Source organism: Cydia splendana, chromosome 13, assembly GCF_910591565.1.
Source record: "Cydia splendana chromosome 13, ilCydSple1.2, whole genome shotgun sequence".
Lineage (NCBI taxonomy): Eukaryota > Metazoa > Arthropoda > Insecta > Lepidoptera > Tortricidae > Cydia > Cydia splendana.
Genome location: NC_085972.1, coordinates 17,620,306 through 17,646,660, shown reverse-complemented (window position 1 = coordinate 17,646,660; position 26,355 = coordinate 17,620,306). Strand labels below are relative to the sequence as shown.

The 26,355-nt window shown below is 37.0% G+C and overlaps 1 long non-coding RNA gene across 1 annotated transcript; it reads left to right on the top strand.

Annotated features, from left to right (window-relative positions):
* Nucleotides 1–3,847: 3,847 nt before the first annotated feature.
* On the top strand, nucleotides 3,848–21,635 carry LOC134796256 (uncharacterized). The gene is made up of 4 exons (XR_010144902.1): nucleotides 3,848–3,973; nucleotides 6,022–6,139; nucleotides 19,449–19,585; nucleotides 21,297–21,635. It is a non-coding gene; the product is annotated as an uncharacterized LOC134796256 (long non-coding RNA).
* The last annotated feature ends 4,720 nt before the right edge of the window (nucleotides 21,636–26,355 follow it).

Here is a 26,355-nt window from a genome sequence, read left to right as displayed (position 1 = left end):
CGTTCAATTGTGTTTTGTGGTCAATTGTGTGTTATTCCAGCCGTGTATGATAGGTACTTTATTTACATCAACAGTCAAGTTAAAAGTACCTAATCTGTTTTCGTGTATTAATAAATATCCTGAAGCCTTTCTTCAAAGTCGAAGTTTTTTACGTTCGCAACATAGGTCCTTAGACGCTATTTATGCCCCTTCACCCCTGATATTGACGTTGATGTTTCTGGTTAAGAATTACAGATGGCGCTTCAAAATTGATGCAAAAAAGTTCCACGAGAAGTTCTCTTTGTCCTATACAGGGTGTCCCTAGCCATTGGACAAAGCCGAAATGTACATATGCATCAGGGTATTTAGAACCAGTATACAAAGTATCATAACAATCGGTGTAGCGGTTACGAATAAATTAACAAATTACAATTTTTTTACTTTGGAGCAACCTCTGTGTCAATAGCTCCTGAGGTAATAAATAGTATAAAACCTTCTTGGACCGTTTTGATTATCTTTTTTATTTATGACATTAATAAGATTCTGACTTTTGACAAATGTCATCATTGTCGCACATTTTCAAAAAAAATGCCAAAAGCACTGCCAATGATTAATACAGTATGTTTCTTTTAGTTGTCGATTATTGTTAATAACTTTTGTATGATAATTTATTTTTTTTAATTAAAATAATAATAACCGTTAGAGCATTTCTGCGAAGTAACCCTACGTGGGATATCAGGGTTTGTCCAATGGCACAGAATAATTAATAGTACTACCGTACAGAAAGGAAACTTCCTACAAAAACGAAGTTTGACAGCGGTTCAGGGTCGAATCATGCTGTCCCTTTCTAATATATGGCACTATCCCTTTCGGCTATTTAGGGTTGTCAAAAATCAAGTGATTATCTTATCTGTGGTCGTGCACGCAAAAGGAAGTCAAGTGGTGCCAACCCTAATAATTGCTCGGAGCAATGCTGAGCCGAGCGGAGCCGAGTTTGACCGAAGTCAGGAGTTTCGCACCCCTGCCAATGGCTAAGGTCACCCTGTATATAGATGGTCAAGCAAATCTTGTCAGTAGAAAAAGGCGTGAAATTCAAATTTTGTATTAGACGATATCCCTTCGCGCCTACATTTTTCAAATTTTGTTCTATATATAGATGGTCAAGCAAATCTTGTCAGTGGAAAAAGGCGTGAAATTCAAATTTTGTATCGGACGATATCCCATCGCGCCTACATTTTTCAAATTTGCCGCCTTTTTCTACTGACAAGATCTGCTTGACCAACTATATTATACATACTACTCTTTGCTTAAATCTGTCAGTTGCCGCCTATAGTGCGACATAAAATAGTAGAAATTAAATAAAATGGAACTCAAAAATGTCCATACTAAATTGTTGCCATGTGTAAGCATTTTACGTCAAAAATGTGACAGTTACGTAGAAACTGGCGCCCTCATTTATTTTCTATTATTTTATGTCACTATACGAGTACCTAAGTAGGTGCAATAAAGTCAATCGCTATATAATTTTTGGTTAACCGCGAGTTCTCAGTTCGGGGCGAACTACTAGTTATTAAATTCTTCATCGTATGCGATTACAAGCGTTAATGTAGGTTAATAATTAACGGAACTAGATCACTCCAAAGTGAAAAAAAAGTATGCCGGTCTTGCCCACAGTGACCTTAAGTATATTTAATTTTGTAAACCTCTACTTAGGTTACAAGTTCAACCGGTTGGTGGTGGTGAACCGATTTGGAAAATTAGTTTTTAGTTTGGAAGTATATACATAGTTCCAAGTTGGTCCCGTTTTTATCCCAGTTCTGATGATGGGATCCATGAGGAATCCACGGAACTCTTCGAATCTTATAGGCATAAGGTAAAGGGCCCCTGTTTCGGCAGGTTAAGGCTCTTGAGAGTGAGTTGAGAGTTTGTATATTTTTTTAAATATTACTAAGCATATCATTACCTTGAAAGCTTTTGAATAAGTTATATTAGTTCTTTGTTGATAATTTAATGTATAAACTGTAGGGTTTTAGTTGAAACTTTATTTTATATGAATTTTGTCGTGAACCTCTTATTTGGCTCCCATTTCGTGATACAAATTTAGGTCAGCTCCTAAGTTCGTGAATTCGTGTCCCCTGTTTCGGCATAAAGTTTTCTTAGAGTAATTGGTGATAATTTGCTGATAATCATTTATATTTAACGGTCTTACCTACTTACGAATAATTGTATGGTCAAATTAAAAATAATATAAAAAAAAAAAAATTTGAGAGCTAGCTTAAAGTTTTTTGTACTCGTCGTCTTTAATGGTTGAATTAAGACTTTGTAAACCATATGGGTACTTTAATACGTGATTAAGAGCCAAACTATTTAAATAAATAAAATAAAAATTACAAATTAAAATAAATTAAAAAATAAAAAATATTTACAAAAAAATAATTTACTATCTTATACGTTAAATATAAACATACACAAAAATAAATCAAATAAATTGAATAATAAATAAAATTGTGCTAGTAGTTAATATGAGAATATACGTGGAATATACCTTAAACATTTTAACTCGGGTCACATTCAAACTCGTTTTATGAGAATTCTAGTGAAAAAAACATATACCGAATTTCGCTCATACGAAACTTCATGAAATACATTAATTGTTTACTAATTTATTTTTTTAATTATCTTCGTTGTTATATTTAAAAACAAGCACTCAAAATGTATCTAGAAAATCCTTGATTCGTTAGAGGCACGAAATAGGAGACACACGAAAAATAAAATGACCGCTATTTCGTGAGTCGATTTATTGCAATTTTAAGTTATTTCTATGCATATATTCAATCTTTTTTCTTATCAAATCAATTACTAAGGAACCCACAGAAACACTCCCAAAAACTTTTATTCGAATGGGTTTAGCTTTTCCTTCCTATAAGCTTAACAAGTGAGAGCGCGCACCTTACGCCTAATAAAAGTGCACGCATACAACACAGTTGTTCGCGGCCCTCTGACAGTTTCGACCGTCGTATTACTCTCAGTTTAATTACTAAAATATTGGTTATTACTTTATTGAAGAGATTAAATAATACAGATTGTTTTCATATGTATAATTAGAATAAAAAATAATTGAATTCCTTATTATTTGCGCCAGAAACAAAACTAACGAAATAACGTACTAACACGAACTTGGGGCCGTTTACCTTACATATAGCGTTTTTTGTGTTTTCATCAATAAAGCAAGTAGGTATTTACATTCAGTTTTTATTTATATCAGTTAAAGTGACAATTAACGAAATGGAACTGCTGACGATGATTAAAACGGAACTCTTTAACGATGCATAGTTCACTTTGGCGATTTGTACTCTTGGTTAAGTTTACTAAGCCCGTAAGATTTATAAAGAACATTTTTATCAAGGTTTAGTCTGATGATAGGTTCCATGAGGGATTGAGGGAACTCCTCAAATCTTATAAGCATACATACAGCGAGTTTTGTATTTTCATCAACTAAATAACTAAGCATTTACAGTTACAAAGTGCCATTTGATAAAGTGGAACTGCTGATGAAGGCTTGAAGTCGGTTTTACTTTTTTTAGGGTTCCGTAACCAAAGGGTAAAAACGGGACCCTATTACTAAGACTCCGCTGTCCGTCCGTCCGCCCGTCTGTCACCAGGCTGTACCTCATGAACCGTGATAGCTAGGCAGTTGAAATTTTCCCAGATGATGTATTTCTGTTGCCGCTATAACAAGAAATACTAAAAAGTACGGAACATCGTACGGGCGAGTCCGACTCGCACTTGTCCGGTTTTTTCTTAATTATCTTAAGCCTTTTTACGTAATTATATACTTTTTTCGACTTTTAAATATTTGACGCTGTCATGTTTTTCGAATAGTAAAATAAACATGTCAAGAGAAAAAATAGTGATCTTATTTATAGAAAGCTACTAAAGTATGAATAAATACCTACGCAAGAGTAACATAACAACATAAAATGTACTAATTAAGGTATTTGCTTAAGTATAATATTGTGTAGGTTGTTTGTGTTATCCGCCTGTATTTTAGGATTTCGTTATCTATCCGAAACATGCGCACCCAAGTTATTTCCATGTTTTTGTCCCCCAAAACATGCCCAAAACCCTGATCGTGTGAAGAGATTTTATTTACTTTGACAAATAGAGCATTTGCATTAACTACAGATATGAAAAAACGGGACCCTTTAGGTATCACTTCGTTGTCCGTCCGCCTGTCGGTGGGTCTATCCGTCTGTCCGTCTATCCGTCTGTGAATCCGTCCGTCTATCCGTGTATCCGTCCGTCCGTCCGTCCGTCCGTCTGTCAAGACCCTTGATCTCGGGAACGGGTGGAGGTATCGAGTTGAAGAGGAATAAAGTAAATACGAGTATTATTATTTACTAGGTATACAGTATGTCCAAAGGAAGAGTGCTATGATAAGCAGAAGTAATTTTTTAGGGTCCGGTACCTCAAAAGGAAAAAAACGGGACTCTTTAAGGATCAATTCGTTTTCCGTCCGTCCGTCTGTCCGTCTATCCGTCTGTCCGTCTGTGAGTCCGTCCGTCCGTGTGTCTATCTGTCTTTCCGTCTGTCCATCCGTCCGTCTGTCCGTCCGTCCGTCTGTATGTCAAGACCCTTTATCTCGGGAAAGGGTGGAGGTATCGAGTTGAAGAGGAATAAAGTAAATACGATTATTATTTACTGTACAGTAGGTATGTCCAAAGATTTTCAAATCTTTTATATACAGGTACTTATAGTATATTTTTTCCACGACAAAGCATGGTTTCATGAAACATTTCCCGAAAACGCGTAAAGAGGCACAATCCACATGATGATGCCGACATGGCTCCCAGCTTCAACTGCCACAAATGCGGTCGCAAATGCCGGTCCCGCATTGGCTTATACAGCCACGAGAGACGTTGTTCCTCGCTTACAGACGCTGCATAAATCATCTGTCAAGATGTTAAAGGCCTGAATGATGATAGTATTTTTTTTTAAAGCTTTTATTAGGTCGACCTGAATGTAACTAACTATGTAATGGAATCTAAGGTAACTAATTTAACCATCTTCCAAGGATCGTAGCGTCATGAAAATTGGCAGCTGTATGTAGTTCTGATGACAATACAATAATATTATGGTACTGTCGAACTGATCTGATGATGGAGACAGCAGGTGGCCATAGGAACTCTGTGATGAAACAAAGCAACCTAATTGTGTGTGTGTAGGGGTTTTAGAATTGTCTCGATGAGTATTAGTTGTCTATCGTAAGAAAAGTACAGTCAGCGATAAAAGCTTGTACCAAAAATGAAATTTTTGCCAAAAACTTATTTACATTTGCATTTAAACAGTGCTATTTGGTGAATGGAACTTTTTCATGAAGACCAGAATGTAACTTGTCCATGCCAAGTATTTAATAGGTGTTTGGGCTTAGGCTTTTAATTATTTATTATTTATATCCTCCCGGGTGGGGAGAGACGAAGGAAGAGACATTGACCAAATTCCACACGGGCAAAGCCTTGGCCACAGCGAGTATATAATCACTCCACCTTATAAAACAAAGTCCCCCGCCGCGTCTGTTTGTGTGTCTGTTCGCGATAGACCCAAAAACTACGGATCGAATTTTCATGCGGTTTTCACCTATCAACGGAGTGATTCTTGAAGAAGATTTAGGTGTATGATTTGTTAAGGTATTGTAACCCGTGCGGAGCCGGGGCGGGATGCTAGTACCAAAAATGGCGTAGTTGGTGTCAATTTTACGTAGGTTTAGGTAGAGAATCTTCAAAAATAAAACAATAGATACCTACAAAGCAGTTGTTATTGGCCCGTCTTTATACACCTGTATACAGTTATACATACACCATACGGAACATTTCATTTAATTGGATGGGTGATGGGAGGCATGTTTGACCTTATAAATGACTGTGCCCAAACATTTCCGAAACATATCGAACGTTTTAGTTGCAGTTTTCAGTAGTGTAAAATAATTGGTATATTTATAGTACCTCCTGTTATAAATGTAAATATAATATATTATTTTTTAAGGTTCAATGGACTGGCACTGGTTTCACCAAGAACGATGAGCGAGAAGCGATTGGAGCTAAAAACAGTAAAAACTAGAAATAAGATGGCGCGCGAGCAGCGAGAAGCGAGTATAGTTCTGGTACTTACTTCTGATAGTTTTGTCGCCCGGCTATAAAGCGAGTGGTCGAATGCGAGTTTGACGTTTTAAACACTGTATTTAAGGTTAACAAGGTCTACAAGGAAATATCAGCCTTCGTGAATTAAGTATTGTAACCTTAGTCACAGAATAGAAGTACAATGGAACCTCGATAGCACGGATCTCAAGGGAAACGCCAAAAACTTCGTGTTAACGAGGTTTCGTCTTATAGAGGGCATCGACTTAGAGAGGTTCTTGTAGGTTTTTGTTCGTCTTAAAAACACATTAAAAATTCGTGTTAGGCAGGTAATTATAGAAACGTAGAAATACAGTTTCTTTTTTTTCGAGTTACAGAGGTTCGTTAGTAATATCGATATAGATGTGGTAAAACAATACGACTATTTTTTCTAGTTGCATTGTCTCTCCGACCGCCAAGCGAACATCGCTTAGCGAGTACCTACCGCTGAGCGATTTTATCGTTGACAGCTTTTATCGCTGCGAGTAAAGAGTGTAATAGTGCACTGCCTTATGGGAATTTAGTTCAGATTCGGAAACCGCTACCAACTTTTAGTATGTTGTTGGACATGGCATTGGGTCTCGAAAACTGCCGGGAAACAGCGGCGCCGACCATCTACTTCATTCAGCCTCGATTAGCCTTTTATAGAAGCAAATTTTAACTACGAGCGTAGCGAGTAGTTCGAAAAGTGGAATCTTGAGTGTTGCAAGGGCTTCAAGGCTGTGAAGGCTGGCAGTATTTTCCCTCTGATCCTCTGAAATACATACAGGTCAGCCCTCTGGTCATTTGAAACCTCCATAAGGCATCTTGCTAACTCATAGAGGCGACGCCCGCTAAGCCCCTAACAGTTACTCTATGGCCTGAGGGTTTCAATGTTAGAGAAATGATGTACTACCTACTGCTTTTTATTTCTCTTAGAGTCTGTGCGGAGAGAGACGACTCATAGAATGTATTGATTCCCTTATGTTCCACGACTCTTCTCTTTCCGCACAGAGTTTATAGTTTATATTTGTAGTGCCAGGCAATGATAATAAAGGTCTAATTAATTTTAATCTTGTGCTCAACTACGGCAGAATTTGCTGTCTATGCGTGCATGTACTGTTTACATGAAACTACTGAACTGATTTAATAAACGAGGTGTCAATTCATTCGTGTTTGTAGCCCAGGTGACAAAAGCCACATTTTAACCAACTATCAAAGGAGGAAGGTACAGTTCGTTTGCTTGTTTAACAAGCAAATTCAATTTATAAATTAAGATTCCAGTCGAAAATGTCGTTTTCATGTATTTTATGTAATGTCCTTTCATTTAATACTCGATAATTAGAACAATTCTTTGCATAATAAGAGCGCATTAAGATAGAATTGTACAAATACAAATACAAAAATAGTAGAATTGTTGGCGCGCTTTAGTTTTTTTTCTACAACTTTCACAGTTTTTATCGGAAATTTAAAATTTAAATTGTAATGTATAGTTGAATAACTGGTTTCTTTAATATTATACGCAACATTTTATTAACGTTTTTAGTTTAGCCAGGGGTGCGAAACTCCTGACTTCGGCCAAACTCGGCTCCGCTCGGCTCAGCATTGCTCCGAGCAATTATTAGGGTTGGCACCACTTGACTTCCTTTTGCATGCACGACCACAGATAAGATAATCACTTGAATTTTGACAACCCTAAATAGCACAAAGAGATAGTGCCATATATTAGAAAGGGATAGCATGATTCGACCCTGAACCGCTGTCAAACTTCGGTTTTGTAGGAAGTTTCCTTTCTGTACGATAGTACTATTATTTGAGTCGCTTAACTTCAAACTCGGGTAAATCCATCTGTCAGATTATGCGATTTTGGTATTAAGAAAAGGTAATAGGGTAGATATTTGCTGAGAGGGTCGAATGGATTTACCCGAGTTTGAAGTTAAGCGACACATTTATTCTGTGGTTTAGCTATAAAATCGATATACACCTACTTTTTTCATAAAAAATGGTATTCCTGTGTTTATAGCTCTTAAACCATATTTTTTTTCTGCAAACAATGTTTAGGTGACTTATAATACATTTCATTTCATAATTTCCACATATTTGGTCAAATTTGGATTTTTTTGATATCAGTGTATGCCTTGAGATGTCATCTTTAATGTTGTAGTACATTTCTTTAACGTCCGACTTTTGGTTTGGTTATAAAATTCAAATAATCGAATATTTTTTTACCTCATTTTGTTTATTTTGTAAATAGCTCTTAAACTGTTGTATATTTTGGTACACACTGTATAAATGAAGTATAGAATATTTCATTAGCTTTCATTTAATACCCCACACGTGTATGTGCCATGTATAGTTTGGGTGCAATATGCAATATTCGCAACGAGACGGGAGTCATTTTGATGATATCATTCCGCTGAAGGCCTGAAGTAGATGGCCGGCGCCGCTGTCTCCCGGCAGTTTTGGAGACCCAATACCATGCGCAACAACATACTAAAAGTTGGTAGCGGTTTCCGGCTCTGAGCTATCTCTTCGACTGTTTCCCATAAGGCATAGTACTTTAAAGAGAGTCCTCGTGCAATGTGAACAGCCAGCGATCAACTATTAATATACCTATCTATCTCTTTTATTACCGACACGGAATCTCTATCTTATCGCTTATCAGGGTCATTTTATTTAAGTTGTCCCCTACACTTTTTTTTTAATTTGGGAAATTTTATGTTATTTCTACTCAGAATCACGAGCTCTTTCTATCCTAATAGAAGAAAAAAAGTGTGCCAAGGTTTTTATTTCCATTCCGGTACCATTTTTCATAGACTTTGTATGGCAGTCACGGAATGTAAAGATCGAAAATTTTATGGAAATTTCGGGACACTTTTTTTCTCCTATTAGGATCAAAAAAGCTCATGATTCTGAGTAGAAATAACATAAAAAATCCCAAATATGAAAAAGAAAGTGTATGGGACACCTTTAAATATTAGGTCCTTACCTATGAAATTGGCGTTTTTGTTCATAGATATAAGTCTGATCCTAGTTTTTTTTTTTTTTACAAAAGTTTATACACAATTACAATAAAACTACAATATGATTTCGCCAAACTGCTTGACAGCAATTAATTGTTATTTTTTATTGTTAAGTGTTCAGAATTAAGCCTTGAAAATAGGTCTTTTCATGTGCTGTCGGTTCGAGTATTAAAATTACTTATATTTTTCTAATGGTACCAATTTTCAAGAAATGGAGATATTGAAAACATACCTTAAAGGTGTCAAAAATTACTGGAAAAATTTTGTTTGGTTTGAATTAGCCATCAAAAAAATATCCGCAAAATTAATTGTATGGAAATTCGTGTTTCGTTGAAATTCTCCGAACAAAACGCCAATTTCATAGGTAATGACCTAATAAAATGGCCCTTACACGTCCTTGAACTAGTGCATGTCCATCCATACTAATATTATAAAGGCGAAAGTGTGGCTGTCTGTCTGTCTGTTACCTCTTCACGCTTAAGCCGCTGAACCGATTTATTTGAAACTTGGTATAGAGATTGTTTGAGTCCCGAGGAAGGACATAGGATAGTTTTTATTCCAGAAATCATCCCTTAAAGGGGTGGTGTTTTGTATGGGGACTTAACACCAACTGCACAACAAACTTTGTCAATAGGAACTGTCCCGCCCGCGCGGTGTAGTACCGGCGCTGGTGCACGATTTAGTTGGGTATAGAATAGGGTTTACTAACGAATGGGCCAAAAACGTTTCCCAAAGTATCACATCCCAAACTATGTTTCCCAAATTATCATTTCCCAAAAAAATGTTTGGCAAAACAACTTATCGCAATTTTTCAGTTAGCAATAGTCTTTTTTGGCAAGTTATTGTTTAGCAAATAATTACTTGGACAAGTTTCATTTTACCAAGTATTATTTAGTAAAATAAGCATAACATTGCATGGGATACAATTTACATACCAATAGATATTTTTATTTTTGTTTTATTTGAAATACTTAATCCCGACCTTTGGTTATGTTTTACGCATAGAGGGGAAGCGGGGCAGATAGGCACAAGGGGCAGTTTTGAACACCCACACTAATTCCTTAACTAAAAACTTATGTTCACCTTCTGCAACACTAAAACGTGGCTTTGTATATGTGAGTGAGGTACCAGCTTCGGCACATCTCTCCTGCCAGCCGTTGCCGCTTAGTGCGTGAAAACGTGTTTCCGCGGTCGCATAGTAAATAAATTATGATTTTTTAATCGAGTTGTGGTGCGAAATTTTAGACTTTACCGGATGAACATCATAATGAGCGCTTAGTACGTTTATTCAGTAATAGAGTAAGCTTATTATTTTAAAGTACTTAATACCAAAGACATATCTAACTTCGTATAAGACGAATAAAGTCTAAGGAAAAAACGTGCCTCGGAATTGAAGCAAAAGTCATTCTCGAATAGATGGCGCACACACCTTTAGCCTATCCTCGGCTAGATGGCGTGACGACACCGTTTCATATTTAACAATTTTAACACATAGATATTAGTTGAATGAACATGGATCAAAATGATATAAAAATAATAAAATAATTTATCCATATATATACATTTTTTGATAACTTTATACGTTTTCATTTTGAGTTTTAGTCGTGTGTCGATAGATGGCAGTAAATTTACTGTGACTACAAAATTTACAATGAGAGGACCCCTCTATACTATCTATTCTTTTTGTTAATACTTAATAGTATATTTTTCATTTATTTGACCATTGGGGTACTTTGGTACAATAAAGATTGGGGCAGTTTTGAACATGTCAAAGTGCCCCTCTAGTGTATCTAAGTGCCCCTGCCAGTTTTTTTGTTACAACCAACAACCAAGGTAGCTTTTTGTGAAAAACTGACACTGATTTCATTAAAAGTTTTTTTTTTGTAGTTTTAGTGCACCTGCTTAATAACTGGTTGTCAGCACTTTTTATTTTACTTCGTGTAAAAAAACGCCGAAATAACTATATACCAACATGACAAACATAATTAACTTTAACTTACGAATGTAACATATTGAATATAAAATAACTTATTAAAACAAACTAAAACTACAAAGAAATTAAAATTAAAACTAAAATAAAAGAAACTTACCTATAAAATAAAAACCTAATTATAAAAAGAATACCCCCTCTAGCAGGTCCGCCTGTGGCATGGTACCCATTACGCTGGCGGCGTTTCCTCGCTGAACCGCCAGGGCGATTCGTTGCGAGAAATACGCGCCAGCTCTGGGGTCCCCTGTGGCGTCAATCAGCCGCCCCGACAGGGCCCTCACAAAGGCCTGCATGTCGGCTGACCAAGGGCCCAGTGTCTCTACCGCGAGCGCCGCAAACTCGTAGTCCTTAAGTAAGGACGAATATTTGCGGCGCTTGAGAACCTGGGCCTGGTCAGCCGCGCCGCCGGCCTGGGTGCGGGTCGCCTGGATATGGGACTGTGCGAAGGTATCTACGCACGTTGCGTCCCACACCAGGGCCCTACCTAGTTTCCACGGCACCAATGTGGCCCCGTCGGGGCGCCTGCCATCGTCCCTCGCCATGCCCGCGGGTTCGAGAATCGCAGGCACAGACGCGGTGGCAAGCGACCGACGGACCAAATCATTGATGGTACCGTGGCGAAATAGGCGGCCGGCGCTTTTGGGGCATGAAAGGCCATGCATGTCGGCCCAGCTGATCGACGTTTTTGCCACAGGCGCAAGTGTGAGGGACACATATTTTGGACCCAAGCCTTAAGCATATAGCTATTCTCAAGTTACTTGGGTCCAAAACGGTGCCTATTTGACGGGAAGGGAGTGCTCGTAGCCAATGGCCCGACTCGGGGGCTGATACGGCTAGAATTCGGGCACGTTCGAAGTCGTCCGGACTATCCTGAAGAAGTGTGGTATGAGCTGCTTTTAAGGGAGGGGAGTCCCAAGCCCGCTGAATGTGACGGGCGACTGGGATGTCCTCACCCGGACACGACTCACACCAGGCCTCCCTGGCCTCACTTAGATTCGCTATCTCATCGTCAGGTATCTGAGGAAGGTTTAAAATAATACCGACGAGAGATAGCGAGCCGTATACTGAGGACAGGAACGCGGGTAGAGCCAAACTGGCCGAAGTGCGAACGCCCAGTCCACCCAGCCTTATGGGTAGAACCGCTTGGGTCCATGAACTATTGTCGAGATGAATGTTCAGTGTTTTGGAAAGGCTTGCCTGAAGGGAGGAGTCTATGGAAGACAGGATGGACGGAAATTTCCAAATTGGGCAACTGCGGAGTAAATACATAAATTTGGGTGTAAATAAGCAAAAACGAATGATGAAAAGAGCCATATGGGGATTTATTTTAAATAGGAGGTCTGATGTATTATTGAATAAATTTAATTTACAGTTAATGACGGGTGCGATTGATTCGTCAAAAATTGGTGAGCCTAAAAGGGTGAGGGATGTTTTTGAATGAACGGAAATATTAGGTAAAACTGCGTTAAAATTTGTTAGTATATCTATTTTTGTATTCAATGGAACGTGATCTGGAATAAAAATTTCGCATTTAGTGAAATTTAATGCAAGCCCGATTTTCGAAAATTTATCTATGATAGATTGTATATCTTGTAGTACGGTTAGTGCGTCTCCGCCAAGGGAGCCGTCATCTAAGTACCAACAATTGAATTTTGAATTTAGACTAGAGATGATGGGGTGAATGACCAAACTAAAAATGGCAGGCCCAAGCGGATCTCCCTGTTGGCAGCCCATACTTGACAAGATAATATCATTTCCAAAAAGTAATTTTGAAGGTGCTCCGTAGCATTGCCAAATGTATTTGTAAAGTTCTGGTAGCTCTTTTTTTACTTCTGCTAACAGAGCACCGCGGTCGACCGAATTAAATGCATTTTTGACATAACTGTAGTATGTTCTAATAGCACCGCACTTAATAGATGTTTTGTAATGTTTAAAAAGTTTACTACTGGTCAGCTAACTGAGTTGATCTGTAAAGTGTGCTCTGCGGGGCAGTTTGAAACACTTACGGGGCACTTTGATTCACGTGCCAAAGTACCCCAAAACGATGTATCAAAGTGTCCCATGTAATGTATCAAAGTGTTTAGAGTTCATTTTGAGGCCTAAAATCGATTTCAAAAAAAGGTGTACCAAGCTGCCCCGCTTCCCCCTACGGATGTGATTAGTTGAACCATAAACATTATAATTTTTAAGAAAAAAAATACCGATTTCTATGGGGGCCGGTGAAAGATTATTGTAGATGGTGCACTATGTAGAAAAGGAGGTAAAACCACCCACTTTTCTAGTAGCATTTCGTTTCTGTAAGGGTCTTAGTTCTAGCCTAACCTAACCCACTTCTCTGATAGCAGTTCGGTTCTGTGAGGATCGCAGTTCGAACCTAAACAAACCCACTTTTCTAGTAGCATTTCGTTTCTGTAAACCTAACCTAACCCACTTAACGGCTTTTTTGGAATATAATATTAGTCAATAAAAATCGTTTGCTAAATAATTTTTTGTCCTAACAACATTTGACAAAGTAAAATCATGCCAAGTGATAATTTGACCAAATAAATTATATGCGAAGTGTAACTTTGCTAAAGGTTCCTTTGGGAAATGAAACTATTGCGATAAGTTTGTTGGGAAGTGAAATTTGGCAAAAGGTATTTGGCCCAAACGAAAGTACACCATAGAATAGAGATAGTTTGACTCCCGGGGAACGACAAAGAGTTATTTTCATTCAAGAAATCACCCTTTAACTGATTGAATAAAATAATAGCTACCTACCTAAATTAATAATTCCACGCTGACGAAGTCGCGGGCAAAAGCTAGTATATATGTTAGCGGCTTTCCAAAAATAAGAGTAATAATACCGCATTCTTATTTACTTGTGTTCATTTATAAAAAGTAAGGTGATTGAACTTCCCAATTTTACTTTAGTTAAAATAATTAAACAATTGTGACGCCACTACCGGTCAGCCCACCTCACCTGACGAACAGGTGGAAGTGGTCGAGATTGGAGGGGCGATGGTCTAATAAAAGGCCTTGCACCTCATTAAAGCGACCATTATTATCTGAGCAACCTTAGCAGTAAGACCTTAACAGCCTATGCTGACAAAAAGTGTCATATAAGTGTATTATTGTCATTTATTGTACGATGGTGCTACTAATATTACTGTAAATAGCTAAAGTGCTGATAGTTTAAAAAGTGTGCTGTGTAAAGTTATAAATAAACGATAAATATGAGTATTTTACAACGAAGTTTCTTTTCTACAACGAAGACCTCAGCCTTCCTACTACGAGTTACCACGATTAGCGCTCAAAAGGAAGCCGAGCCCTAACATCAGAAGTGCGCAAGAGAACCTGAAACGCCATGTGGATTGGATGAGCAACAAGTTATATTTGCTGCATACATTAAAACACAATTCAACAACCGAAGAAGAATCAACGTGTTGCCAATTATCGGTGGCCAATTTACGACACGAGCAGTAACTCATTTGGTTAACGTTTTAGTAAATGTTGTTGTACACAATATTATCTGGTGAGACGCTTTCATTTTGACAAATTTTAAGTTTGAATTGATTTATTTTAGAAAAAAAATAATGCATGTGCGATGAGCGTTGTGATTAAATATACTTAAAGTAACCACAAAAATGGTACTGGGACATCTTAATACTTATCTATACAAAGAAAACTTACTAAAATCATCGCCAGTGGTTGTTATTCTTGTAATGCATTCTAAATTCCGTATAAACACAATAAGTCACACAGTAATCGAGTAATAAAAGCAATCAAAATCTATCACAACAAAGCAAAAACTAATGATAAAAAGAGATAATGTAACTTTATATCACTACATCGCCAGCCACTCACATTTAAGTAAACATTTAACATGGAATTATGAAGGCACATAGCTCAAACAAGTTATCTACCCACATAATCCTAGAATTGCTAACTTGAATGATAATAGTAAAGTAATACCTATTCAATCTTATTTGTAACCGTGATTACAAGCTTTTTGATTTTTTTTTATGAATGACATTAAGATAATTTAACGGACAACTTTTAAACATTTATTTCGAAACCAGTTTTAGAATACATTAAATATGTGGGCGATAAAGGGCTGATATTATGATGAGGGTGATGAAGAAATTAAACATATTTTCTTGTTAATAAATATCATTTATTCTATACAACGCTAACAAAATATTTATTCTACGTGAATTAATATATTACGTTTATTAGTAATTCGCCATACTTTACGAGCGAAATCGTTGCATAATTATCAAATTTTTATCGCATATTTTCGAATCAATTTATTAAGTATGAATTTTGAAAATTAATCCACAATAAGTAACATAATATCAAATTACATAACTGATGCACATTTAGTATACCGCGTAAATCAATATCTCTCAGTAAAATCCATCAGAATACAGCTTGAAAGTCAAACGTTTAAATAAAACGGTACAACCAAAACGTACGTAGAAATGTCAAAATTCTGCTTATTTTACTTTGCTCAACTACGATCCATTTCACGGTGTAAGTAGCTGTACTGTTGTTAAAAGTTATCACCTCCAAATACATTTACTTTAATATATGGCAATGTTATGAATATCATTATGCATTTCATTCATATATATAAACAAAATTAAAAAAAAATATATAGGTACATGTGATCAGTATTAATCATACTTTATTTGTATGTACTGTAATAACATTAGTTGTACGTTAAGCAAATAATTAATATTTTATTAATAGAAATAACATGTGTGATAAATAGTAGCCTCAGATTTCTGTGTTTTGTTGTAGAAGTACGTGTTGTTGTGGCGCCGCCCTGCTTTTGGATTCTAACACACATCAGGATTTACAACAGGAGGAAACCGATTTAAATACAAAGATGCAAAAGAGACATTAATTTACGAGTGATTAAACTTAACGTTATGTAAGTACGTATTTAAGTAGCAATGATTCAAGTGATCAGAGGAGACATAATGATAAGTTGTAGGTACTTGTGATTTATGATTACTTATCTCGTATTAGTCAACTACACTAGGTACTAGTTACAATAGTAGTAGTTACTTATCAAGTTACAAATTATCATGAAGCCAATCCAAATCTGACAGATGTCCTTTACATGGTAACACAAAATGACAAATCATAAATCGATTCATTAAGGACAAAGTACAAAACCACAATATTGTCGTCTCTTTAAAACAGCCAATATTTTGCTATAATGATACTTATTACAAAAAAAAAGTAGAGACCATTTAATGAAGAATACCGTTTATTACCAATCCAACCACATAATGATTTTTTTTTGGAAAAACCCTTTAGCATGCCATAGGTAATATTCAGTCATGAATGAAAATATGAAAATTCCACACAAGATAAAAATCCGAACAGAGTGATTGAGTGAATATCGCTTTTTGAACTTTTACTATTGTATAATTTTTGCAAATTCAATTTAAGATCCTACGTGAACAACTATCTATAAAAACAACCCCGTTAAGTAATGTGTGTGCCACTTACTTAGATTCATCAGAAGGATCTAGTCTAGTAACTGGGCTATTGAAAGATTTGAAAGTATAAACAGTTGCCACTTGTTTGGATGGTTCAGAGGGACTACTCCAACAAATGGGCCATTAAAAGGATAAAAGTTGCCACTTAAATATATGGATGGTTCAGAGGGATTAATCCAATAACTGGGCCGTTCAATAAATGGGAACCATAGTCTGCCGGCCACTTGCTGTAACGAATCTGAAGGGCTTCAGTGACTGGGCCGTCCAACTAACTGGTTCCCTAAGCTCAGACTTTATTTTATCTGCCACTTGTTGGATCGGTCATACAGATTTAGTACAACAACTGGGCTGGTAAATTAACTGAGCATTCCTTATTTTTAAACCGATTACTCGAGCACGAGTTTCGGCTCATCAATTGATCCTTCTCATCCTAAATTCAAGTTAATCTTTGTTTAGCAACGTTCAAGACAGGTTCAACTTCGTGTTTGGTCTTCATGTGTAATATGAGTTAAGAAATAAAGTACAGAAATTTAAATAGTACTTATAAACAATAATACAAACAATTTATCATTCCAAACATCAAAGAAATACTATAGCTTTAATTTGAACTTAAACAAATTAATAACAGCTTCTATTAGAAAATATTTAAAATAGCTTTTATGATAATATAATATTAAATTAAAAGCACTTAAACTACCCCATCGTGCAAATCCATTGTGTAGTGTTGTGTTTCTCTTCTTATTTTTTAAATTGATCATTAACGCTTTTTGGATGAGGTGGAGACTTTAAACCACAGTTTTTTTTTAGTATTCTCATCTTATGTAAAGCTTATGATGCTTACTTAGTCTTTGTTTAGAAGCGTTAAACTTCATGGTTGGTTCTCATATATTAATGAGTTATATTGAATCAATAAATTCCATAAACAAATTATGATCATTTAATCACTTTAGATACCAAAGAACTAATTTTAATAGAATTTCACTTACCTTTAGTAAATAGGAAGTATGCTGCGTAGTGTCACTAAATATAACTAAACCCAAGATTTACAATTCAGCAAATTTAATCAATCGTAATAATCGGTATTAACCGACAAAAGATGTCAAAAAAACTACACTTAGGTACATAAAAACTTAACTAAATGCATTATAAAAGAAGGCAACCGGGAGGTTTTTCTTGGCGCTTCTTTTCCACCAGAGCCTTTCCGAAGCGTCGGTAAACTCATTTTTCCTTTGGCAAAAATAAAAACATACAAAAAAATATTAAAAATAAAAAACCAACATTAATTTAAAGGTACAAGCAAGTAAATTTCTTTTTTAAAGTACTTGTGAATTAAAATGGATTGAAAATAATTAAAACATTCAAACCCCTAGGATCAATTCTATTTTTGAATTATCACTTGATGTCAGAATGACCGAAGCAAAAGTCATAAATAGCCGTGTTAGCGGGAACTAAACAATAATTTTATTACACTGTTTAAAATACATTTAATTTTTATTTCCAAGTGTAATTCATTTACAGTTAAATGTAACATTAATCTAAAATCATAAGAAAAAATCATGATCGTACATAAGACAGAAACATTAATTATGTTGAATCTTTGTTAACATAAGTTAAAATAATCGATAATTCATAAAAAAAAAATAACAATATGATACCTGCTGTATCTGACATACAAATCAAGCAGTAAACTCAATGAGCCGTTGTAATTGTTTTAAATCAATCTGTACTTTTACTAGTTACAACTTAATTAATACGAACACTAAGTGTCTCTGAGCACGAGCCACTGGTCAGTATGGCCGTGTTAGCGGCTTTCCAAAAATAAGAGTAATAATACCGCATTCTTATTTACTTGTGTTCATTTATAAAAAGTAAGGTGATTGAACTTCCCAATTTTACTTTAGTTAAAATAATTAAACAATTGTGACGCCACTACCGGTCAGCCCACCTCACCTGACGAACAGGTGGAAGTGGTCGAGATTGGAGGGGCGATGGTCTAATAAAAGGCCTTGCACCTCATTAAAGCGACCATTATTATCTGAGCAACCTTAGCAGTAAGACCTTAACAGCCTATGCTGACAAAAAGTGTCCTATAAGTGTATTATTGTCATTTATTGTACGATGGTGCTACTAATATTACTGTAAATAGCTAAAGTGCTGATAGTTTAAAAAGTGTGCTGTGTAAAGTTATAAATAAACGATAAATATGAGTATTTTACAACGAAGTTTCTTTTCTACAACGAAGACCTCAGCCTTCCTACTACGAGTTACCACGATTAGCGCTCAAAAGGAAGCCGAGCCCTAACATATATATAACAGTAAGCTACAGAGATGAGCCACTGAAAATATCATTGATACACAATTAGACACCTAACCTATTTTTGTAAGGATATATTATTATCACTGCCAAAAGAAGGTTAAAGGTGCCCTCTAGCGTTCCGGGAGTGGGCAGTCAACGTGAAAAATGTTCAAATGCTGGAAAGTGCAGGGGTCAAAATGTCCATACGGAACCGGCTGTCTATGTGGCAAAAAGTAGGTAGGTTAGGTTCGTTAGGTAGCTTCAGATGCCCGAAGGGCAAACCGCCGAGAAATATCGCTTCGCGGGGCTCCGTCTAGTTACGTCTAGTTGCATAGACAGCCGGTTCCGTATGGACATTTTGACCCCTGCACTTTCCAGCGTTTGAACATTTTTTAACGTTGACTGCCCACTCCCGGAATGCCCTCTAGTAGTAGAAGGTATTGTCATACAATGAATGGTATTATAATTTTTTTTTTCATATATATACTATGGACATTCCTCGATGGCATCAAGTTGCAACCGGAAAGCGATGATCACACGGCAAATCAAATCCTGAAGACTATAGCAGCCACGTCAAAGAAAGATATACCTATCTACCTACCTACCTACCTACCTATTAAAAAAAATGTTTATTCTTTCTCGTTTGATATGTAAGAATGTATGTCAATAAGATGTTATTAGTTAAGACTGCGTCGACCGTCCAATGGCACCCTCATTGGGGCAATTATGATTTCTAAAAAATACAAGGCAATTAATTAAACTATCATATAAATGATCATATTAATATAATATGGGATCCTATTTGAAAGCAATTTTACAATCATGATCATACACGCCATATTTGTTAAAATTGTTGTTATTTAATTACCCTATGATTAAAAATTAAATTAAATTGATTTAAGACCAACAAAGGATCAATTTCGTCATTTTAATTTTAATCTTTCAACGAATGTTAGTAGGCATACACACAAATTTATTAACTAACTACATATTTACAGATGATGGTGTAATAACAACAATTTTGTGTGGTACTATACAGCACGTCCACGGATGATTTTATTATTTCTTTTGCGGTACATATTCATGAAAAGAAATGTACTTTTATGTACTTATGTTTTAAAAAAATGTACTCGCACGGTTTTGGCATAGCGACATACAGGTCGTGGTCGTGCTGGGTAGATACTGCCTGGCACGACCACACTATATTTATGGTTAATTTAATGTCAAATGAATACAAAACAAATGTACTCAAATTGTACTATGTACAAGCACATCAAAATGTGACAGTCATACTGCAAAAATCGCTGTCATGATTAAAAAAGGTGAACCTAAGGGCTGATTTAGACGGCGCGCGAACTCGCATGCGACTTTCATTACATTTTTTTTGATCGGCTGGTGGCATCGTTTCCGCCATTATAAACGATGCTCCGATACAAATACAACGCTGCTCGTCGCAGTGCGGCGTAAACGCCATCGACAATAAGGTCCCTTTACATTGATGATCCCACATTTAGACATTATGCGCGCGCGAACTCTCATGAGATTTTAGTTATTTCAACCAGCCGATCAAAAAAAATGTAATGAAAGTCGCATGCGAGTTCGCGCGCCGTCTAAATCAGCCCTTAGGTTCACCTTTTTAGAGCACCGTACAAAACTTTGTTCACGGTGCTCTTATTTAATCATGACAGCGATTTTTGCAGTATGACTGTCACATTTTGATGTGCTTGTACATAGTACAATTTGAGTACATTTGTTTTGTATTCATTTGACATTAAATTAACCATAAATATAGTGTGGTCGTGCCAGGCAGTATCTACCCAGCACGACCACGACCTGTATGTCGCTATGCCAAAACCGTGCGAGTACATTTTTTAAAAACATTAGTACATAAAAGTACATTTCGTTTCATGAATATGTACCGCAAAAGAAATAATAAAATCATCCGTGGACGTGCTGTATAGTACCACACACAATTTTAACAAATTTGGCGTGTATGATCATAATTGTAGGATTGCTATCAAATAGGGTTCCATATATATGATCATTTCTATGATCTCATTGCGGCCTTTGTATTAGAACAATAATAATCCAACCTAAATTTCGGGTCGACTATTGAGTTCAGGACTGCTGCCAAGAAACTTGATGTCCTAATATTTAAGGTGAGGCGGCACCAAGCATAGGTCCCTTCGTGCATGGAATACTGCTGCAACCTATGGGACGGTTCCGCCAAGTATCAGCTGGCAGCCCTGGACTCGATAGAGCGCCGGGCTCATATACTTTTTGGCGATGGCTGTCAAATCAAAGTTACAAAGTCTTGTTCATATCATCGCCGACGAGTTACATGTCTATCGGTGTTTCTAGGGAGTGCGCAAAAGAATTGCACGACCTGATCCCAGCTTTCCCTTTCCGGACGTCCAGGCGCGAGGAGCGAATGCACCCGTTCGTTGTTAATATTCCATTTGTCCGCACAAAACGATTTGCCTCATCTTTTTTGGTAAGGACGATTAAGGAATGGAATGCGCTTCCGTCATCTGTGTTTCCTGGGAAATTTGACCTCGGTCTCTTTAAAGCAAGAGTGAATAGGCTATTACTTACTGAGCCGGTAAGCTCCATCATCTTAGGCTCTGTTTTCACTTTCCATCAGGTGTGACTAGAGCCAATGCCCGTTCAGTTTATTATAAAAAATATATATACAAAGAGTACTATTGTATTATTTCAGTAGTTAGTGCCTTTGGGTATAGTGCGACATAAAATAGTAGAAATTAAATAAACTGGAACTATTAATATTCAATACTAAATTGTTGCCATGTTTAAGCATTTTACGTCAAAAAAGGGATAGTAACGTAGAAAGTGGCGCCCTCATTTTGCTTTCTACTGGTTTCTGTCGCACTGTAGTTTGAGGCAGGAAATAGGCAATATTACGCAAAACCCTGCGTAGAGGGCGTTACCGTCAGTGCATTACATGACATGCACCGTCAAACTATTTGTATTTGTGCATTACCTGTAATGCACGGACGTATCGGTCCATGTCAGTAGTGAAGGCGAGGGACAGTTAAAGTGTTAATAATAATAGCACAACCCAGGGCCTATCACTCTTGGCCATTCGATCGACAGAGAGGCAGACAACGAAATTTCGATTAACGCGTTTTGCGGTAGGCCATCTGTAAACATAGGTACTGTAAACAAATCACCTTGATGCATCAATATCATAGTGAAAATTGTGAAGAAACTCCGGGGGGTCAGGGCTTTGCACATAGCAAGACCGGGCCGGGCCCGCACCGTGCCATTCCCGAGCCCTGCATGGTGATGACATAACGCTTTGCATAGAAAACGAAGCTCCGGAAGCTCCGGCCCGGCCACAGCCCGGTCTAACATGAGTCATCCTAAACTGGAAAAAAACCGGAAAAACTAAATTTTGTGAAATGATCGATAAGCATTTGATTTTTTCCGGGATTTTCATCCCTAATTCCACCCAGTAATAAAAAACGGACTTTTCTAAATATGGTTAAAGTACAACTTGGTTTATGAACGTGAATAAGCATTTTTGAGCGTTCATAGGTGAATGTGTGGAGCGAGCATTATTTGACGTATAGGTGTGGGTTTAACAAAAAGAACGCTTGTCAATAAGGCGTTCGTGCTGTTAAAATTCAATTAATAATAGCCTTTATCGACCATCAACAGTGTAGTCCCCTTTTGATTAATGGAAATTGTCACGTATAGTTCCACTACTCGCCGCCGCACCGTGAATAGCGCGTTAGTTCATCTATCGCTCACAAGATGTCATTAATTCCTGTAAACGTATATACTAAAAAAAAATCTTTACTCTATGCTATAAAATACCCTTTCGCACGTCAAAAACTCCAAGATGGTGCCCAAGCCCATGGACAAAAAAGTCTAGCGATAGTATCCACACCTGTCAAAATTTGACATTAGCAATCCACAGTTAGGTGACAACGAAACCAAACCGACGTAACCGACATACCCCGAGTTCAAAGTTATAATAAACCGTATAGTAGTAATAAAACAAAGTTGATTTTTTCTTACTTATTTTTTCGATCGCATGTTTGCGATAGAATGCGATTCGACGAACATGCGATACAATCAACTGAGGATATGAAGTGGATTTCAAATGTCAGATAAGTACGTGTCGAATTTGGCCCCTGTTGTGTCCCACTGCTGGGCAAAGGCCTGCTCCCTCTTTTTCTTCCACGCGTCTCGTTCTATGGCAACATTAGGCCAATGTTTCCGAAAGACGTCAAGATCGTGCCGCCATCTCCTTCGAGATCTGCCGTGACGCCGCACTATGTTTGGTGTCCACTCGGTAGTTTTTTTGGCCCACAAGACGTTTGGCATACGGCAGATGTGTCCGGCCCAGTCCCATTTAAGCTTAGCGGCTGTCAGGGCTACGTTGGCTAGGTACTTTGGTTTTGGAGCACAAGATGGAATTTCTGATTTTGTCAGTCAATTTGACACCAAGAATACTGCGCTCCATCGCTCTCTGGCAAACCTTGAGGGAAAGCTTTTGAGCATTAGTTAAAGACCAAGTCTGAGCGCCATAGGTGAGGATCGGAAGAATACACATGTCCATGAATTTGCGTTTCAGCGATATAGGAAGGTCTCCCTTCATGTATTCCTTCATGGACAAATAGCTCTTTATTTTAGAGAGAAAATATATATATTTAGAAGTCAGCCCTTAACTTTAAGGTTAAGTGATACGAGAACCTTTTTAAAACACCAATCCGTTGAAAGCGCAATAATATAAACTCTATTCAACCATTAAATATCCTTTACAAATGCTAAATACCCTACATTGCTTGTTTCCTAACTAGAATGTCCAATAAGTCTCACAAAGTACGCAATGTATGTCGAATAACGGAAAATTCCAGTAGCAACGACTCGATACGTCCTAGCGCTGGTATAAATTCAATTCATCCCGTATCTATGTTACTACAAGCAACGTGTGAAAGAGAGATCACTACAAGATCCTTCAAATGTGCAAATTCATAACCACTCAAATTTAAAGCTTATGGTAACATTTTTTAGGTTGGATTTTGAATGGGCAGGTCAGGAGTAACGACGTTCTGGTTCTAAGTAACCGTTATGTCCTTTTCACCCTGTTCCACGACGGGGTTGATAATCAGTCGTGCTCAAACCGTCCGCCGCGTCGCTCGCTCCTAACTCTAAATAGAAAATAAATATATTTTAATAACAACTACAAATTTGAACAGCGAAATAGATTTTGTACCTTTGCTAAATAGTGAAATTTATATATTTTAGTGCAGTGTATAAAAGAGATATTTATAGTGTTTAACTTTTTAAAGTTAAAGTAAATCAAGAAAAATAAACATGAAGACATCATCGTTTTCTCTGCGTGTGATGCGAAGGGTGAGTATTTTTGTTATACAGGATGTAGCGCGGCAGCTACAGGGTGTAACAGGTTGCCGCTCAGGTGGTGATTCCACAGGTTGGGGGTCGGGTGCTATCGACGCTTCCCTTCGACCACACCCTTCCCTTTTTATAAACTGACCGATTCTGGTTCAAATATAAAACTAACTTTATCTTGGGTATACTGTTCTGATTATAAATAATTTCGTTTTCAATCTTATGCTAAGGATTGTAGAGATCAGTTTGCAAAGGCAACATTTTAAATGCAAATTACTTATATAAAAAAATAACTAAATACACCTTTACTTATAATTTTAAAACAAAACACCATTTTCGAGGCGACTGCACTTTCCTAGAGTTTCTATCACCTATTTTAAATTACTTACACAAAAATAGGTCATATCAAAAAAAAAAAAAGAGGTTGTATTTATAGATACAGTCAGAAGTAAATGAAGCAAAATTGATGAAATCCTTAATTACTACACTTAATAGTAAGAAAAACTAAACTGGCCATAAACAATTATACAAAATAGGCAAATCATTATACAAGATATCAGACTAGTATGAATGGGGTTCTCTAGGTGCCATGAAACTTGTATCATTTGTATCTACAGACACCACTAACTTATTTGCGTCGTAACACTCGTAACTTTTAATGCAAATTGATGTATTTTTAATTTATAAAATAATTATTGGCTAACATTAATTTCACTGACTATTTTGGTGGTATATATTTGGAACGCTAAATATTAAATACTAGACGGGCCCGCAGCTCCGCTCGCGTAAATGAAATAAAGAGTTTGTCTTATGTTTAGTTAAATACCGACATTATTATGTATTCAACCCTGCCAGGGTTTATAACAATTATAACTGTGATAGGGATTTCTTATTTGAAGCCGTTATTTGGATAATTGATTTCGCATATTTCTCAAAAATTATGTGATTTGATAAAGGGCAATATTGTATTTTTTCAACTACGTAGGTTGTATAGTATTTAAAACTTGTTTCAACATAAAATTATTATTTATTTTTATAAGCCTAGTTGCAAAAATGTTCAATAGATTAATTTCCGCCTTAAGACGAATATGGACGACCACCGCCCATAAATCGCCTTTTCATACAAACGTAGTGCGTCCCCATTTCCCTTTCTGGATATTAACATTACTTACTACGGCTACGGTGACGCAACGACCCAAAGGGAGTCCTGGCCTCCGACACCAGATCACGCCATGTTTCTCGGTCTTGCGATAGGTCTCGCCAGTCGCCATGGCCGATGTTGAGCAGGTCTAGAGCAACTACGTCGTTTCAGCGGTACCTAGGACGTCCACTCGGGCGTCTCCCATTTTGTTGTCCCAAGTACGCTCTCTTCACGGCACGATCCTCTCCCATTCTCTCTAAAGAAGTGTCCGAGCCACATGAAGCTTAGCCGCTTTGGTCTCTCAGCATTTCGCCACTATATCGGAACAGCTCCTTATTTCTATGGCAACAAAGTTATATTACGATATTTGGCTGACTGCTGACTGTACATTTGCTTATTTTCATCAGGTTGCTCAAAAATATCTGAGCATGCACTTTATCTACCTACATTATAACTTACTATCAACTTTGTATTTTTGGCCCATCTCGGCAGCCCGTTCCCCGAACGAATGGCAATGTTTGCCGAAGCCGTGAAAGTCATCTGAATAATGTACCTAACTCAAAAGAAATTTAAAACAACAAAGTACAAATTATTAATAATATGATAATATGAATTTGATTGATAAGTCATATATGGCATAAGCAGGCATTTTAAGTCACTCGTATGGGCTATAGACTGAAGTCACAGTATAATAAAGAGTATGCTGAGGTTGAGGTTGACAGCACTTTTTATTTTACTTCGTGTAAAAAAACGCCGAAATAACTGTATACCAACATGACAAACATAATTTAGGTTACTTTAACTTACGAATAATTTGGTCTAGTCTGCAACACAACCGAAACGAAATCAACCGAGAGTTGCCGAGAAGTAGTCGATCGTCGTAAAATAAAGATTGTT